Genomic DNA, 8374 nt, shown 5'->3' with positions numbered 1-8374 from the left:
ATTTGTTTAGTAATACATAACAATATTTGTACTTCTTTGCAAGCTTTTGAAATTTATTTATTACAATGAAAAGCAGTTCAAAATGTCGTGCTTCTAATTGTTTAGTTTTATTTTTTATTATTTCTTAATATAGTTCAATGCAAGTCATGTTTCCGAAAACAACCGTTTATGTCCATTTGAAAATTTTCTACTCCAAAATCTTGAGTCGATTTATTTTTAAATGCTTTATTTAATTTCATATTCTAATTTTTGTCAACGTAAATCATAAGTAAAGCATGAGTCATTCGACTAAGGCGGAAACAGAAAATGAGAAAAAGATGTGTAGTGATTTATACGTATAGCAGTTGCCTACGCATATTGTTTCATAGCAGTTAAAATATTGCAAAAATTTCTTGTTTATTTAAAAAAATAATCTGTGATAGTAGCACGTATATATTTTTTTTAGGTTTTAATTTTTAGGAAAGTATTTATAAGTAGTTGAAAAAATATTATTACAGCTACTAAAGTATCAGTACTTATCTAGACACTGTTGTAACAGCTTACATATATTTTAAATTTCTATAAAAATGAAGTTTTACTTTTGCTTGTTTTTAGTTTTTGCACTTCTTTATATTTCCAAATGTGATGAAGAAAATGAAGGTTAGTTTTAGTTAATATATTTATATAAAATTCAAAAATTTCATATGTTTGGATGAAATTGATTTGTATAATCTTAAAAATAAACTTTGATGGTTTTTCATTTAAAATATATTTAATTAATTTTTAATCGACGCTTCTTTTTAAAGTTTGAGAAACATTTTTTTGTTGGTTTAACAACTATACATTAATAAAATCAATAAACTTTAGCATTGCAACAAATTATTATATTTTAGGTAAAGTATCATTGTACAACATATAGATATTTTACACAAGATCCCTATAAGTTTTTGTGCTTTACTTTAAAAGTTTGTTTTATTGTTAAACAAAAAGAATGCATTTATTAGCACACTCTTTATTTTATGATGTTTAATTAGTAGTTTTTACCAAGTTATTTCAAATTAAATATTCAAGTTAAACTAATGTACACTTTAGTTTATCAAGATTGTATTACTTTTAGAACATTTTTTAAATTTTTGTTTTTAATCATCATAGACAATGCAAGTGCGTTTGATGAAATTTTAAACAATTAATAGCTTTTTATTACGTTTTTTAAATCAAAAAAAAAATTGATCAAAAATATTGTCATCTTGAAATTTTTGTTCGTTTATTAGAATCTTATTATTCCAAACACAGACGTGCTGATCGGCGCTGAAGAGGCGAATTCGTTCTTAAAAGAGGGAAATACCCGCGCTCAAGACAAAAAGTGGTACGAGGGAACTTTGGAGTGGCTGGCCGAAGCTGAAAGGGAAATGTTCGAGTGGTTCATTCCCAAACAGCCCAGGTCTTCACGAACCGAGTTTTGAATCGGGGGATTTTCTGTATCACATGTTGAATTTTTTGGCTGCATTGTAAGAGCAAAAACTTTTTCATATTTTTTTTCGTTTTTTTTTTCAATTTAAATTATCTGTATTTTTGATTAATAGTTAAAATAATCTACTTAACAAAAGGTAACAAGTATATTTAAGTTTTAGCTACTCCATTTTTCGGTTTAATTTCTGCTGTTGATATAATTAATAAAATTAATCTATTTTGACTTTGCATAGAATTTAAGTAGTTGAGGTAAATATTTTGCTTAAAAACTGTATTTTTTTCGAACTTAATAATAACTTTATGTCAGTTTTATCTTGTGTAATGTTTTAAAATTAAACAGTATTTAAGAAAATACTTCACAAAAAAGTTAGTAGAGTTTTTATAATAAAGTATTTAGATAAATAGTACAAATGCAAATCTATATTTCATTTACGGATTTCAGTGGGTTGTGTACCGACCTATTTAAAGTTGTTTTCTTACTTCTCGATACTCTAAAAACAAAGTTAAGCAAGTTATTTTTTAAACATATACCTTTAATTACAACCTAATTCGTAATATAGAGCAATAAAGAACAGTTTTAAAATGTTCGTACACCAGTCCTTAGACCAAGCCTTTTGATCGTTCAATAAATAAACTCAAGTAATTTAATTCTAAAATTCAGCTGAAAGGGTTTAGTTATCAAATTAAGAAAAAATGTAGTTAATCAAAAAATAAATTTCTAAAAGATTTTGTATTGTAGTTTGTACTAATAAAGCAACAATATCGTACTTAAAGCTAAAGTCTCTACAACTTTTTTATTTTATTTCAAAGAACAGAAAATCAGAGTAAAGTTTCATGAAAGAGTACAGGAGAAGTTACAGACTGTTATCGTATGTATTGAATTTTCTTTTACTAAATACAAAAACAAAACTAAACTAAGTTAAAAAGCAGTCATTTTTGTAGAAAACTGTGTTAAATAATATAAATAGGTATCACTTTTGTATAGGCTTGAAGCTACCCCTAAACCCAACCAACTCTAAATCATCAACTTTTAGAGTTAAGGTTCGGCTAGGGCTAAATTCAAACCTAACTTAACTTGTTACCAATTTATAATAAAAAAAAAAAAAAAGTAGCTTACTTATAGATACATACTAAACTTGAACATGTTTTAAAGCTTAAATAATTAACGTATTTACAATACAATTTCTGTATGAAAAACTATATTTTAAGCTTAAAATTATGTTTTTGAAAAAACTTATTTAAACATATTCACATAGAATTTTTTATTTTTTACATTTTTATATAAAAAGTCATGTCTGAATAAACATAAGTTTGTTTAAATGCTAAGTGGCACTTTAAAACATATGAAAGTTGTTTATTTAGTTAAAATATCATGTACTTATTGCATTTAACAGTTTAAAATTTCTCTGTTTAGACTTAAATAAAAATTTTAATTAATTTTTACTTTTTTAGAGCTTTAATAAATTATACTAATAAAAGTTTAAATTAAAGTAAAGGGATAGTTATAGTTAAGTTACTAATAGATGTTATACAGCGGAAACGTAAAACATATCCGTTTTTATGGTTAGCTAAAACAGCACTTACTACTATTTGTTTTTACAATGCTCGAGAATTAAATTGAAGTTTGAACGTTTACAATTGGTTATGGTTTTAAATTTTTCAAATAAATTCATTCTGTCTCGTAAAGTTTTTACAACCGTATACTTTTATTTTACAACTAGGTATCCAGACATTTTGTTCCAATTTTTTGAGAACTTCATTTATTTTCTTTCAAAAGCTATCCAGCTTTAAAAACCTGTAAGTTTTAAAAGTTTAGTGTAAGGTAATACTGCTTTTAATAAACAGTCAATATAATTTGAAACGGTTTAAATACCTTATGTCTTAAAACAACGTTATTTACTTCAACTGAATCATCAGCTGAATAAGTTAAACATATATGAACATCGTTTGTCTTGATAAACTAGTTTTTCTTATTTAAAAACTACTAACAATTAGCTTAAAAAAAAAATTATATATTTAAATATAGTTTTAATTAGAATTGTTATGATCACCGCATACTTGTGTTTAAACTATTACCTCTTAAAAGTACAGTTTTAAAAGTTTAAAATCAAAACTCTTTTTAAACTAAATACTTAAAGGAATTAAGATTAAATTTTAAAATGAAACAATTTACAAGTAAAGCATAAAATATTTTTAGGTGTCAATAATACAGTAAATACAAATTTGTAAAATTAAACTCTAAATATTATTTTTATGCGAGTATACCGTATAAAAGTTGTATTAAAACCTTGAAGTACAAACTTGACTGTTATATATACTTTAATGTCAGGATGGCCAATGCTCAGCCCCCGAATTTTCAGTAGCTTAAAAAAAATTACAAAACCAAAGAGTTAAATTCTTTTTAGTAATTGACATCTTTTTAAAGGACAGATAATATTAGTTAGAGAAACCTTTACAAGCAGCCAAAATTAAAAAAAAATATGAAAAAATTAAATAATTATAGTTTTGTATTACGCTCTTGATAAAAACTAGTGTTTTTTAAGTTAATATGCATAGGTCTCGTACATAACTAATAGTTTAGGACAAAGCAGTATTATATTATTAAATACATATGACTAACTTTATTTGTAAAAGTACAAACTTTCCAAAAAAAAACAGTTAATACAAAAGTAACACGGATAATTGTAAGAAACACAAATAGGTAGCATTAAAAACACTCTTACTTATAAAAATAAAGTTATATCAAAATAAAAACATTTTTCTTTCTTACCAATCAAATGGCGATTTTTCTTTTATATGTACTTTATTTTAGGGCTAGTATATTTTTTTAAAAAGCTTATTTATAGAATACGGAGTAAAGATTAATGTGGCTGAAAATAAACTGGTTAGAATTTAACAACTTATTTTTCAGTATTATAAATGATGTGGTGGGGAAGTTCTAACATCTATTCATAGCGGTTAGTTTTACTAATTTTGAGCATCAGTTGTAATATTAAATAACCAAATAGCACCTCATAGAGTGCTAAGTACAACTAACAAGGCTGCCATTGTAAATTTTTGTTTAAGTGACTCGAAATTTAAAAAAGAAACGAAAATCCAAAACTTTTTTTTTAATCATTAAAATCTGAGTCAAAGTCAGGATCGTAAGTTTTGTTTAGTTTATTAATTCTTGACTGAATAATAATAACAAAAATAAAAAAATGATAGTAATAGTAATATTAAACAACCCTTTCGACTATTCAGAGCCATAAAAACTGGGTCAAAAACATATTCTAAATAACAAAACTTCAGCAAGTTTGTATTTTATAAAAATTTTGTAGCAAATGCTTGTAAAACTTCATAACTGAGTGCTAAATAGAAAAAAAAAAAACAAATAACCACTTTAAGTCAGGGCTTCCGTCGTTTTGTTACAACATTTATATTAATTAAGATTTTTTATAAAATATATACTGAAATTGTTGATGTAGACTTCTAAACGCAATATTTATCAGTGGTTAAAGCTTAATGCAAGAAGTATAAAATCAGGAGCTCGTTATAAGTTATTTAAGTTAGGCTTTGAAATTTTACTATATCTTAAATTTAGAACGATCATAGTAGATCTATAACCAAAATTGTTTTAATTAAAATGCTTTCTGTTTGGTTTTGCTATAGAAGATAAGTGAAAAAGGAATTTTTTAATTTATAAATTTATTGACAGTTAAAACTTTAAATTAATTATGAAAATTAATCAAACTTCAATGTTTTTTTTTTACTTAATTAACTTTTGCATAAAAAAATAAATATTAAAACTTTAAAACTTAAAGAGTTTAATTATAGTGCTTATAATTTAAATGTCCGATGAGGAGCTGTCTCTTATATAAAACTTTGTTAAATTGTTATCTATTTAAGTTATTAAACTGTTTTAAGTTTTTTTTTAGTTATAGAATAAAGAAAAAAAAAAATATTTTTTGTTAGTTTGGAAAAGAAAAGCACAGAGAGTGTTTAATTATTTTTTAGTTAAAAGTTTGTTGTTTTGATTTTTTACAAAAGATATTCTTTAACAGCTCAAGTTTAACTGTTATTTGTAGTAATAGAAACCATACTTGCTAAAACGAGTTATTATAGTTCGGCCTGGGATTAATTCTAACAGTTTTTTAAAGCAGACTTGTTATTAATTAATATCCATTAAAACTAAACTTCTTTTTTATGTTGAATAAAGATTGACTTTGTAACAGCAGAGTTGCGAAATTTATATGAGCAAATTGCCACGAAATTAATTGAGTATTACATTTTAAATTAAAACAAGGACTTTTTTTAGTATCCTGAAATCCAAATTGGAAACCTGATTTTATATACTTACTAAGTTTAAGAAACAACAGCTAGATTTAAGTAATACTAAAATTCTGGCAACTATGGTAAACAAAATTTGTTAAATAATACATTCTTTATAATGTTTCTTTTGTAACTAAAGTTTTAGTATTTATAGGTCTTCTGCAAAGAATAAAAGACAAGTAAATTTTATCAAAGTAAGTTTTCAAAACACATCTGGTTAAGTTATATTATGAAACGTTATATGTAAGGACTGATTTTACTGTACTGACTGTTAAAAAAACTGAGTTCTGAGTAAAATAAGTCTATTGACAAAAAAGCCAAAATATTTTTTAAATTCACAATGTTATATGTATTTGTAAGATTTGGCTGAAACTCCTTGGGTAAACCATTTAAATTTCTAATCACTAAGCACTGGAAATCAACACTCTCAGGTGAGATATTTAGTTAATTTATAAAATTTTATGTGTTTCAAACTAACAACCAAAACTTATTTTAAGATACATGTATATACATATATATTGTAACTAAAATTTTTATTAAGAAACATATGTATACATATAATTATTGTAGCTAAAAATGCTTTTTATTTTATAAATTTTGCTGAGGCTATGATTTTTAAGCAATCTATAAATGTATATAGTATCTATCAAAAATTTTTTTTTAAATAAAATGAGTTTAGATAGGTCATACTCAAAAAGAGTAAAGATAGAATATTATAGTATTAAGGAAACCCTAATATATGGTCCTATATGGATTAATTATTACAAATATTTAGTCTAAATTTTAAACATGTTTATTCTATGATCACTTTTCTCTAAGCACTGGGGAAAATGAAAAGGTTAAGAATTTTATGTTTTTGTCAAAAATTCAAGACTCTGGATTAATTACTTACATGTTTATAAATTAATAAGAATATAAGGGTGAATGAATGTTGAATTAATTTTGTAAATAATTGGATTTTTGTTGAATGGTTTAATAAAAGGTACTTACAACTCATTTATAATTTGACCATATATTTACAAAATTAATCAATATTGATAGTTTAGCTACTATAGTTGACTATATAGTGATAAATTCGTGTAATTTAAACAAAGTGTTAAAAATTTTCTCATTGACCAAGGTAACAAAATTTTATACAATATTTTAATTTTAATGACAAATATTATAAACTATCATTGAAATTCTATATACATCTCACTAAAATGATAAATATTGAAGACATTTTTAGTTAGTTTTTCTCCTAGATATGACAGTATTTTTTATAGTTATAATAACTTAAAATAATGTATAAAAAAAGTTTGAGAAAAAGTTGAATTGTCACAGCTGATAAAAAATAATAGGTGGATGTTAATGTCAGTTTCTAGTAAACATACAACAAAAAAAAAGATCTATTTGAAAATATTCCTAATAAAATAAAAACTTAAAGTTTAATATAAAGTCATAAGAGGGTTTCCTACATTTATTTAATAAATTTGTCATTGGGATTTAATTAAAATATGTATAATTAGATTCTCTTAGCATTTAAAATAACCAAATTACTTAAGGGATTTAACAAATTCTGTTAAAAAGTTTTTGATATGAGTGTACACTAAAGAATTCTTCACCTTTTTTCTTGCATTTATAATACTAAATGAAAAATACCTCTTTGAAATTTTAAAGTATTAGGTTCAAAAAGTTTTCTTACAATTCAAAGAAAAAAATTATCAAAAAATGTGACCATAGAAACAAAATTTTGATATACTAAATAAATAAAAGAAAAACTTAAAAAAAAAAATAACTTATTAAATTCACACTGAGCCACTTAGTTTTCACATAATTCAACTTAAATTTAAACACAACAGGTGCAAAAAATGCTAGAAAAAGTGTTGAAGATGTTTTTTTTTTCAAAAACAGAAACAGAAGATGCCAAACAGATATTCAAAAGGTAAATTGTTTTCTTAACTAAATTAATTTAATAATTAAACTAAATGCTGATTGGATTAGTCTTTATTACCAACAAATGATTACTGGATTTCGCCCCTATCTGATAGTTTAGATTTTTATTTCATTATATCCATACAACAACATTGAAATAAAATGATTTAAAATATTTAAAACAAACAGGTGTCTAAGAAGCTGAGTCAATTATTTCTTGATGTGTGTTTTTATAATGACTGCTTCAATAAAGAAGCAGAAAAAATCAAAAGTAAGTAATTTCTGAGTAAGTATTAATTTATGGTGAAGTTTGTAATGATGAATTTTGACAAGCATATGTCTTAATATTACATGATGTTATTTATATGACAACCTGATTCAAATTTAAATATGAATTATTTTAAGTTTATAAATTACTCAAATTTATCAAATAATACTTTTTACAGAGCTGAGCTTCAGTTTCCATTAAAGTTCTTCAGTTCATAATCTCATGATGTATTCTTGAAAGTTTGTCTCTTTTCAGTTGTAACATTTGATTTTACATCTCTTTAATTTAAATATTTGCAAGTTTAATGATTAAAACATTGCCTAGTGATCAAGCCAGCATTTTTATGTGACATATTTTGATATTTGATTTTGATAAGATTTATTTAAATTTTAAATATTTTTAAAGAAATTTTATTAGATTAACATGTTTTTA

At 23.8% G+C, this 8374-nt stretch overlaps 1 long non-coding RNA gene across 1 annotated transcript; it reads left to right on the top strand.

Annotated features, from left to right (window-relative positions):
* Positions 1-471: 471 nt before the first annotated feature.
* Positions 472-1807, top strand: LOC145848399 (uncharacterized). The gene is made up of 2 exons (XR_014371935.1): positions 472-639; positions 1273-1807. It is a non-coding gene; the product is annotated as an uncharacterized LOC145848399 (long non-coding RNA).
* Positions 1808-8374: the final 6567 nt, after the last annotated feature.

Source organism: Thalia democratica, chromosome 1 (genome assembly GCF_965202585.1).
Source record: "Thalia democratica chromosome 1, ktThaDemo2.hap1.1, whole genome shotgun sequence".
Lineage (NCBI taxonomy): Eukaryota > Metazoa > Chordata > Thaliacea > Salpida > Salpidae > Thalia > Thalia democratica.
Note: the sequence above shows the minus strand (reverse complement) of the source record. Positions and strands in the feature narration are given on the sequence as shown.